Source organism: Mytilus trossulus, chromosome 6, assembly GCF_036588685.1.
Source record: "Mytilus trossulus isolate FHL-02 chromosome 6, PNRI_Mtr1.1.1.hap1, whole genome shotgun sequence".
Classification (NCBI taxonomy): domain Eukaryota; kingdom Metazoa; phylum Mollusca; class Bivalvia; order Mytilida; family Mytilidae; genus Mytilus; species Mytilus trossulus.
The window spans coordinates 58,422,837-58,434,652 of record NC_086378.1 but is presented as its reverse complement, the minus strand read 5'-3'; the positions used below and the strand labels follow the sequence as shown (position 1 = coordinate 58,434,652).

At 32.3% G+C, this 11,816-nt stretch overlaps 1 long non-coding RNA gene across 1 annotated transcript; it reads left to right on the top strand.

The window, feature by feature from the left end:
- The first annotated feature begins 420 nt into the window (after positions 1-420).
- On the top strand, positions 421-8,613 carry LOC134723589 (uncharacterized). The gene is made up of 3 exons (XR_010108124.1): positions 421-512; positions 1,925-2,024; positions 8,499-8,613. It is a non-coding gene; the product is annotated as an uncharacterized LOC134723589 (long non-coding RNA).
- The last annotated feature ends 3,203 nt before the right edge of the window (positions 8,614-11,816 follow it).

Sequence of the window (11,816 nt, the reverse complement as noted above, 5' to 3'; positions counted from 1 at the left end):
GCCACGACATGGAATATGTGTTATTTTACTGCATTTATTTAACAGTAAAATGACAGATATTCCAAGTCGTGGCATTTTACAGACTTGACTCGACATGAATATATGTATTGTCAGTAATCCTGTCTGGAACTTATAAGGTGTTATCCCATTTACGATATTGAAGAAGAACAATAATTCTTGCTCTATTACTGTTGTGGACGTTTCATCTCCGCGTGTATTATCAGTCCATTTCTCAGCACTCTCAAATATGGCGATGATCATTGTGTTTTTAGTAAAGGATAAGTTCAATTTTGTCAGTGAATATAATAATAAAAGATCTTCAGACTTATCTTAATTTCATAGATACGATTAAAGTCACCAGTGTTTATCAATTTTGCAGGTATTTACTTATATCGTTTTGAATTTACTCAACAATATTGCAGGTTATTTTCATGATCTGTTGGCATGGGCTTTGTTCACAAACAGGGTAGAAATAGCAGGAGTGTTTTGGTCAAAGTGCAAAAACCAATTACGTAAGTTATATGTTCGTATTCTTTAAATATATATAAGAATATGTGGTATGAGTAAACCATTAAAGGTCAAAGTACAGTCTTTAAAGTGACCATTGGCTTACACCGAAAACCAAAACACAATACATAAAGAGCCCAAACAAATTACTAGTGTAAAATCATGCGAATGTAAAAACCAACGGTCAAATCTATATAAAAACGAGAAACAAACGAGAAACACTTATGAACCACATCACCAAACGACAACATCTGAACATCAGGTTCTACAGTTCATGTTGGGTATGGTACAAAATCAATTCATTATTAAACAAAATAGCATAAGGTTTCCATTTAGGTTCTTAAGCAATACAAAAATGCTAATTTGGTTAACAAAACAAAAGAAAATAGGTTAAGCTCTTTACCGTTCCAGAATGTTACAAATGTTTTGATGAATTTATAGACTTAAATTTAAAAAACTAAAACCAAGATGAAATCAGAAAACAGAAAACAACCAGTGTAGAGGTCCTTGTTTAGTGATAAGCAATATGACATTTGTTACACGCGCTGGTTTTTTTCTCACTTCCGATATATGAATTAGCAAAAAATATATTGATGAACAGTAAATAGAAATCGATGTAAAAGACAAGTTCATGTACAAAGTATTGTTTTGCATTTATTCAATCTAGTTTGTACTTTAATGATACAGACTTTATTGTCCTCTTCTTTTCCACAGACAAATGGTAAGAACATGTTTGCAGCTTCTTAGTTAAATAGTTGTTTGTTTTGGTTATGATTGCGATTGTGAAACAGTAATGATTGCTGTCTATTTTTATAATTTTACCTAGTATGTCTCTTTTGTTCTCGCATCGTTATTAATATATAATGCGACTGTCATACAAATGTGAGGTTTATCGCTTTAAAACCAGGTTCAATCCACCATCTTCTACATTTGAAAATGTCTGTACGAAGTCAGGAATATGACAGTTGTTGTCCATTTCTTTTGTGTATTTTACCGTTTTATTTTGCCGTTTCATAAGGGACTTTCCAATTTGAATTTTCCTCGGAGCTCAGTACTTTTGTGATTTTACTTTTTAACAGAAATTAGATGGGAGCTTTTTTATTATCATATGAATAAATAAATAAAAGACAGATAGGGAAATAAGAAAAACAATCGAAAGATCCTCTAAATGAAATAACCTTTTTAGGTCAAATTCAGTATTATAGTTTTGATATCAACGCATCCTTACACTATGCAGCATTTGCATGTGCTTAATTTTTTATCATCACATGTGGCATTTGTTCAATATAGAAAAACTATCATGTAGGTTACCACGAAAAGCAATTGAAATATAACATTAATCTTTAAACACAATGTTTTTGGTGTGATATAATGTTATATAACATGTAATACGATATAGAATGTATTTGAATTACAGTAACAGCGGTGATGGCTAGTAGTATACTGAAAAATATGGCGAACAAAGCAACATCAGCAAAGGACAGGCAACTCTACAAAGAACTCCTAGACCATTCAAGGTTGTTAAAATGTTTTCGAATGTATAACTATAACATTACCCTCAATATATCTTTACAACTATCAAATTAAATGCGTCCAAGTCGCCTATCTGCATTTTTTTTTATATACAATATAGATACCGGGTATAATTACCTTATATTTTATATTTTCTAATAGACATTCCGAGGCAATAAACTTTAAAAAGCTGAAAAGAGCCAGTCAATATATCAGATTTAAAACGTGACTTCAGTTTGAATTATTTAAAGTAAAAAAAATACATTGTACACGTTCATTCATATGAAGTTATCAATGCGGAACCTTCAAATTGCCTTTGAAGCTTTTGTTAAAAATGCACTATTTTCGAACTGACGAACTTCCAATTAATTTTGCTTCATATATGTTATCAGATAACCCTGTATTACACCTTGTTCACGTTTTTAGACGCCACTGTACTTTTTTTCAAGAAAAAATGAGTCCAAATCACAAGAAATCAAAGTGGTGGATGTGAATTATAAACAAACACTATAGTGTTTACCATTTGTCCCTTTAGCATAAGTTCATTTTAGATTTTGTATTAACTATTCCGTTCATGAAAATATTAGGTACTCTACTAGCATTTGCTTTGGGAATTTGAATGACACACAGTTGACCAGTAAATGCATTATCAGAGGACTGTGCAATTGAAACAAACTAAAAAGACTTCAAACGTAAATGTAATGAAAGTAACCACTCAGATTTAGCTACTTACAGGTTATGTTAAATTTATCTTCAACAGCTATCACTTAAATTATGCATTATTTGTACAATTTATTTCTAATTTACAAGATTGATCGTTTATATAAATATACAGCGTTAATTTCCATTGTTTAACGAGAGCGTACATTTTAAATGAATAAAATGAATGAAAACTACGGTTCCTAGTTTGTGCATTGTGATAAAAAGTTCGTATGTATAATTACTTTCATTTGCTTTCATTTGTTTCTTACTCTGTCTTGTATTGTTCTCGTCGTACTATTGCAAATATTCAATTTCATGACTGCATGTTTCTATCAGTTTACCATAGTGATATCACATGGTAAGGTTAGAAATTAATGGTGAACCCTAGTTTTAAGATCCGATTTTCGATTAACAGTGGTAAGGTAATCGTTGCAAAAAATCCTGCTCCATCTTTTGTGAAAGACGGTTTAACTTTGAATTGTTGCGAGGTTTATGTTCTATGTTGAAGCAGTTGTAATATAGTGACCTGAAATACAAGTACTGTTCTATTGAGTTTAGATACATGTCTTCCGTTTCTGTCCCTGACCTATGTTTGCTGTATTCGGCATGTGTAGTGCATCATGCCATTAGACATTGATACGTTATGAAATTTCGTGCAGGACTGCTTAGTGGTTGTTTTTTTTTTGGCATGGAACTCTTGACCAGACTATGACTTTTTGACTCTTGACCTATGCAGTGTGGGTGTATCATCATGATACAGTGTGTTCCTTTGTATATTACCCTGACCAGGAAGTATAATTCTAAATTGACCTTGCTTCTGAATATGTAGCATGAAGATGTATTGTCATAAGATGGTGAGTCTTGTGGCACGAGAAACTTTATATGATCTTGACCTTTGCCCTCATTGTACAACTTGTATATTCTGTTTGAAGTATATGGAGAATCGTCTGATTGCACTCATATCTAATATTTTTATATCGATATTAAATATTTAGATATATTTGTATATTTTTAATTGTAAGATCGGTTTTATGTATTGGAGTTTGAACTAGACTGTACACATTTTGTTAAGGGGCCATCTGAAGTCCGCCGCCGGGCGAGGGATTTTCTCACTTTGTTAAAAACCCATTGGTAACCTTTGACTGCTTTTTGCTTTTTTGTCATGGTACTGTCTCTTAAACACATTTCACATTTCCATTCTCAATTTTTGATATGAAGAATGTTTTGATCAAATGAAAACTAAATCTTTTTATTGCTGTGAAAATTAGAAAGAATATTTACTGCTCTAGTAGCACCATGTACTGCAAGTTGTGATAGATTGATAATTCAAAATGGTTCAATCATTTTACCTTGGATTTCATTTGATGGACATGTTGATATGGATAGTCTGTTTAAGCATCTTAAAAATCACATGAAGGTATACGCATATCAATAAACTGAACTCAGTGCGAAGAACCTTTAAAGTACACTTAGACAAAGAGCTCAATCTAATGAAACACTTTTTTATGCTGGTCACTGTCTGTTATCAAACTGCACCGCAATCCTAAAAAAAATATGCAAGTTAATTTTAATAGAAGTAGAGGCCAAAGGAAGTAAATCAACCGTTTACTGAAATAAATGTACAATATGTCTATGGGCCACATATGCCCCCCCTGATTGTGAAAAGAAAACACAAGTAAACTCCACATATAGAAACAGGATTCACGTAATTTTGACTGTTAAGTGACCATAAGCATTGTGTATAAGTTTCAAAACATTTGGTTGAGGCAAACTAAAGTTAAAGAACAGAAACAACAGATTAAGCATGATCTTTCCTATCTTTAGTCTACGTGTTGATATCTGTATCATTAGTACTAGTACCAACTTCTTATATCTAATAACTCTTGAACAGTAACACCACCCAATATCGAACTTGATAGAGCTGTGTTATGGGGTAATACGCATTACGTATAAGGTTTATAAAATTTGATTGAGTCAAACTTATTTAAAAGAACGAAAACGCAAATTCAGCATTTTCTATGTTTTTAAAGGAACATGATAACTCGTTGAAGGGTAAAAGTGACGCTACCAAGTTTCAAATTCATTTTTTTGTATGTGGAAATAACAATTGTCCCAGGTTAGGGAGATGGTGAAGACCACGCTAACATGTTCAACCCCGCCCTATTTAGTATGCATGTGCCAGTCGCAGGTCAGTGGCCTATACATTTGTCCATTGCTTTCCTCGTTTGAATTTCGTTTTATCGTGTTTTTTTCTATGTTGTGATGTTATAATAATGTTTCATACGGCTGTAAATGTTTGCACCTGTCCTAAGTCAGGAATCTGATGTACAGTAGTTATGGTTTGTTTGTGAAATTTATACGTTTTTCTCGTTACTCGTTTTTTTATTTAGATAAGACCGTTGGTTTTCTCCATTGAATTGTTTTACACTAGTAGTTTTTGGGCCCTTTATAGCTTGTGGTTCGGTGAGAGCCAAGGCTCCGTATGAAGGCCGTACATTGACCCTATAATGGTTTACTTTTATAAATTGTTATTTAGATATAGAGATTTGTCTCATTGGCACTCATACAACATCTTCTATACCTATTTGCTCATTGTTGAAAGCCGTATGGTGACATATAGTTGTTAATTTCTGTGTTTCCTGGTCTCTTGTGGAGAGTTCTTCTTTGGCACTCATGCCACATGAGGTGAAGGGTGGGGATCCTCCTAGCATGTTTAATCCGCCGCATTCTGTTTGTATGTACCTGTCCCAAGTCAGGAGACTCTAATTCATGAATTGTCGTTTGTTTATGTGTTACATATTTGTTTTTGTTCATTTTTTGTACATAATTTGTCCGTTTCTTTTCTCGGTGCTTTTTATAACTGACTATGCGGTACGGACTTTGCTCATTGTCGAATGCCGTAGGGTGACTTATAGCTGTTAATTTCTGTATCATTTAGTCTTTTGTGGAGTGTTCTTATTGGCACTCATGACACATCTTCTTTTTATTTTGTGTATAAGTTTTGTAGTATTTGGTTGAGGTTAAAAGTTAAAACAGCGGAACCCTTTTTTTTTTACGTTCGGGACGAACGGACTAGAGTAACTCCGCAGTTTATGTTCCTTTACTATGGTACCAACACAGAAGTTCTGACTAGTGTGCTGGTGCTACGCATTCCACCAGCACTGTCATTAACACATACACACACAATTTTATTATAAAAATATTCAATCTTCATTTTGATTTGATTCTTTTTGGCCTATAATGATTATATGCATGCCTTAATTTCACAAGTAGTATCAAATTTGACAAATTTATTGTACATATACATTTTTGTTATATTTTATAACTTATTTTTTCAATTAAACTTAAATTGATCATCACTTTCTTTTTATATGTCTTTTAAGATTCCGTTTTGAACAACACGATTTGTTACATATTATATACTTCACACGTATATCTATCAAATCTGATATTATTACAAAGCAGCTATTAAATAAAATGCATTCGAACTTTAAATGTGCATTTAAATATATATGCAAGTCGTCAACTGGTGAAGTGGCTAGATGCATATATCGTTGGCCAATTGAACGATTTTGTTGTTTTAAAACGTCTAGAAATATTAAAGGAAATAAATAAAAACAGAACGACTGAATTAAATAAAATAATGTTCGATATCATGAACCATTTCGATATATTTTTAAAATCTAAACGATGCTTTATTTTTATCTGGTTTAAAATAAATACCTTACAGCTTCTTTAACCGTCGATCCTTAAATGTTTAATGTTATAAAACAATTTTAGCGTCTTTGACCTACTTTACCTTTTTATTCGGATACTTGTGGTTATCTTCTTCAAGTTCAACGGGCACATTAGAATAATCTAGAAAAGAACCCAGATGGAACCAGGAATTCGGTTTGCTATAACCAAACAACCCGGATTTTGAACCAGTTACCATGGTTTCGAACCAAAGAACCAAGGTTCAGAACCAAACAACCCAGATGGAACCAGGGTTTAGAACCAGAGTGTCCGGATAGAACCTTATTGCATTCGGAATTCTCAGGACTTTTTATACCTTCAACGTATTTTCAAAATCATTTATTTATTTAGTATATTTACAAGTTTGATCGTTTATATCAATATACAATGTTATTTCCATTGTTTTATGCAATGCAGGTCTACATAAAACATTAATGCTGCAGCTGATTTAATTAGTTTATTTAAATAAATCATAAAAAAAACTTCGGTTTCTTAATAGTACAATCTGAATAAAATTCGGATCTGTCATAATTTTCAGTCGTATAGTTCTGGACAAAATATTCAATTTCATGATGTTTGATGTATAATGTGTCTCCCCTAGTTCCACATAGTGCTGTCCAATGGTAAGGTTTATGATGGTAAATCCCAGTCACAGGTATTTTAATGAACCGTGTCCCACATTCTTAAACATGCACATGTGAGGGTATAGTTACGTATAATTTCTATACCGTTTTCATTTATTGACATTACTCCACGGATTGATTCTCAGTAAACGTCATTTTCCCCCAAAAATAATCGGCTGAAACCTTTGCTAAAAACCATCTTAAACTTGCAGTGTTGTGATAGTTTTTGCTCTTTGTTAAAGGCCTTGTTGTGATTTTGAAATGAAGAACACAATTAAAGCGTATCGCTGTGATGTGAGATATATGCCCCGTGTTCATGATCTGATTTCTTGTCATGGATTGATTCCCTATCTGCATACATCTGCATGTGCCATGTCAGCAGTATGTAGCTCACGTTAAATATTTTAAATATTTTCTTTTTTTTTGTTTTCTGGTGGATATCTTTATTATTGAGAGATAATCATTTCTACTCCGGTAACATGAATTTCTGTATTCGTCCCATTATCATGTCATTGGTCTGTATTCTTTATTTTTGTTTAATTACTCTCTTTAAATTTCTTTAAACTTAACCACCCTATTAGCCTCATTTTTTTATATTGGGGTATTAAAGCGTATAGTATGCATTTACAGTTTAAGATGCCATAAATAAATTAATATAACATCTGACACTACAAATTCTGTTAATAAGATATTTATTTAGGCGCTCCATATAAATAACATGATAAGAATCAATCAAGGTCATATGGACAGGTTACTCTGACATTTTTTCTATAAATAGAGAATCAGGTGAAAGCTGCATAGTTTCTGATTATAGGACATTAATGACGGCCAGGTCAAAAATGTTCCATAATTAGTAAAGATTGAATCAAGTGCATTTGGTTACTATATATGCAATTATTCTAAAAATAGTAAAATCACGTGACGGCCGCGTGGAGTCGGCATGCACAAAGTGTGATAGATATTAATCGGAACCAAATTGCGTTCGGAAATTCTCTTGATTTTTTATTACTTTAACGTATTCCAATTCATTTATTTATTTAGTGTATTGATATAATATATAATATAATTTACAGTACTTTCTGGAAAACTTCTTGGAATCAGGAAACTTGAATTTAAACTTTTTGTGAACAAATCCTTCATGCTAATGTCAGTATTGAGTGGCAAAAGGCAGCAGATGCGCATTTAAACATCAATGCCTCTTCCGTAATGCTTGGAACAAAATATTTAAAATTGCAAAACCTAATATGTATTTGTAAAATAAGTATGAGTCAAACAATACATTTTTTTGCTAACGTAATTGCTAAAGGGCTTGTGATACCATTAGAGAAATAGAGTCCACCAGCAAAGATATCGACATCTGACCCCCATAAGAAAAAACATTTGAAAGGATATGTTAATCTTTTCTTGTTCTCCTATTAGATTATTTGAGGTAAGAGTAGTTCATATGCAGAGCTCATTGTATGACGAGATTGAATATGATGCTATGTCGCTGATGGAAAAGAAGGATGAAGTATGGGGAATACATGTTTCGCCAATGACATGTGCATATGAACACAATATGATAGAAGTTATTGGTCATCCATGCATTCAACGACATATCAACAGAATATGGTACAATGAACAGATATTTTCCTCTGTCGGTACTTCTGAGGCAGCAGCAAAGTTTCGGGACTGGTTTGGGGTAGGACTTCTTGTTTTTGTGTTGATAGTATTCTTTTACAAAAAATGTCAAATTATGATTTTTCTGTTGATGCTCTTGTAAATAATAGCTATCGAAATTATGAACTATACCTTAAATGATATTTCAGAAAACACAAAACATATAAACTTATTTTGAAACGAGATATCTTTTCATATTTGTATCGATATTGTCCTACTAAACATCCATATCTATATCATTATAATGACGCATTTTGAAATGAATAAAATGATTTATTTTTTTTCAGAATGTGTGTTTCTTAAATGGTCGTAAGCGATTTATCCAGGCATGGTTTTCTCCATTGATGAAGTTTGTAATTCATTATGTAAGCTAACTAATAATCATTCATATTTATATTTAGTTTTATTTACTGGTAATTAAAAACTCTTTTTGTTGAGAAAAATAGGAAGTCTCAATAAAAGTCCACAATACTTTGAAGTTGTTTGGTATTGATGATTTAAAACACACATTTTTTAACAGTTCATAAATTTTAAACAAATGAAAAGACTTAAGTGTTTACCTTTTTAGACGTATATTATAAATGTCCATGTTCCAAAAAGACTTATTTTGTTTATTCCTTTAAAAAACCAAATTCTTTAAAAGATTTAGTATAAGGATTTTTTTTCTGACGGCTCTTTCTTTTGCAAAAAAACAACCTCGGACGAGTTTCAATGGCATGCCTGGTTTAATTCATTGCATACAATATTGACAGTAGAAGGTCGTTATTTTCCCTGATCAAAATTCAAACAGTTTACTAAAACAATTATCTTTTTGATAGTTATTCTGCGTCTACTGTGCGATGTTGAAAATTGAGGTTTTAATAATTCAATTTTGAATCTTTAATAGAGTGAGAAACATACCTTTCCAGCTTTTTATTTTTTCTGAAATTCCAGAAAAAGGAACTATCGTGTACATTTTTCGTGCTCAATGCACATGCTGATTTTCATTATTTCAAATGAATAACTATTGTGTATCAATAAAAGGGAACATCTCCCTACTTTGTTTTGGGTAGTTTAGTTTAAACATATTTATTTATAGTGGATTGGGAAACAAGGATTGCAACTAATATTAGTCCCTTTCCACTTTGCGGGTGCGAGTGCTGCCTTGTAGCGGCATTAGCCTACTCTTTTTTGAAATCTACAAGGTTGTCTTAACACGGGTCAGCCATTTATCGTCCCCTTCCGACGGACTTTCGTCGTATTTTGGTTAATAAAACGACTAGCTTTTGTATAACGTTCCAAATCTCATTTTGTAAGGAAAAAGTCATATAATGCATATTGATGTCATTCTGGTCTTATATTATATTTAACACAGCTTGAGTTGTCAGGATTTGCTAAATAAAGAATGTGCACCTTGAAATAAGCATTACCTGTATCAAAATGAAAGAACGGGAAAAATTCGCATGTATGTTTATCATCCCTGAATTATACACTCTTGGTGAATAGTTTAGGCGAATAGAAGATGATTACATTGAATTTAAATAAAGGGAATTGCGTATTAAAACAGGAATTTCCGATATTTTACAGATTTTTCTGATGGCATTAATTATAGGGTTCAGTGCTTTTGTTCTTACTGACCTAAAAATAATATCCGGTATCAGTGATATTGGAATTTATGAATGGCTACTTTATTTGTGGCTATTCGCAGATCTTCAGGAGGAGTTTTGGTTTCCGGTGAGTATTATGGTTATTAATTTTTTAGTCGTCCAATGTAATTGTATAAATAATGTTATATAGCTAGACAGTTCAACAATGTTCACGGGTTTAAGGTATCATAACTCTGCAATAAAGTTTTTAGAGTATTTAGGAATCTACCTGTCTGATTCAAAATTTGTACTATATTTTATCATTCAATGCAAACATCTTTACGTGAAGGATTTTTCGTTCTTTTATCTTTTTGTCTTTACTTTTCACTTTAAGATTCTAATATACAAATATGAAAATAGGAATGATATGCCTGTACATCGATATTCATAAGTCGAGTGTCGATCCACCTTTGCATGTATATTATAACTGTAGTACGACATTTCTTTAAATTATGATAAATAGAGAGAATCTCCATATAGCAAATGATATGCAAGAGCAGATAGATTTATTGTCATTAAATTACGATTAAAACCAATGTTTTGCGTTATTGTCTATCATAGATATTTGAATATTTGCAAAGAAAATATGATTGACAAGTCAAAATCTACAGTTATATGAAATACTATATCGGTCATCACCTAATATGTTATATTTGCCGGAACTCTACACATCAAGGATATATCAACGCAACCGCGGAAGGTATACATATACATGTTTATTCACCAGTGCATGTATATGATCTATGCATTTTGAACATGGACCTGCTTTGTCTTTGAACACGTGAATATTAGCATTTTATCAGTGGTAAAGAAACATGTTTATCCCGAAGACGACTGCATTTGCACATCAACTGGAAATTCTTCCCGTCGGTAGAGAATTGGTATGGCGGATGGTGGTAACATCTAATTGGCTTGACAAATAAAAATTCAAGAATATTTTGGTAGAGCCTGCTCACGGCGAATAATCTTAGAAAACCATACGGAGATTGAAACACAAATGTATTATCTCCTACTTACATATATTTCTTCCGATATAGGTGAACCCAAACCATTGACCCCATCTCATCTTTTACGCAACGCGAATATTCAAAAACTTTATACAATCACAGCAAACACACTTTTTGAGAGAAAAAGACTTGCATTACACGACTGCGCAAAACGTTGGTCCAACGAATATCTTCCCAGATTATCATACAGCCTCAGGAAAACATAATGAATACGTTAAGATTGGTGATGTAATTCAAACAGAATATGAATCGCCACGACGTTTTTGAGATTATAATGTAGAGAAGACGTTATTAAATGACGTGATAAACTTATCTGGGAAACTAAAGTATGGACCTGTTAGAGGATTAGTTACCACACGACCTATCATATGTAATGTGAAGTTAGATAACCCATATTTCAGCCAATACTTACATTTCATATATCCCAGTGAACTTGAAATTAAGGA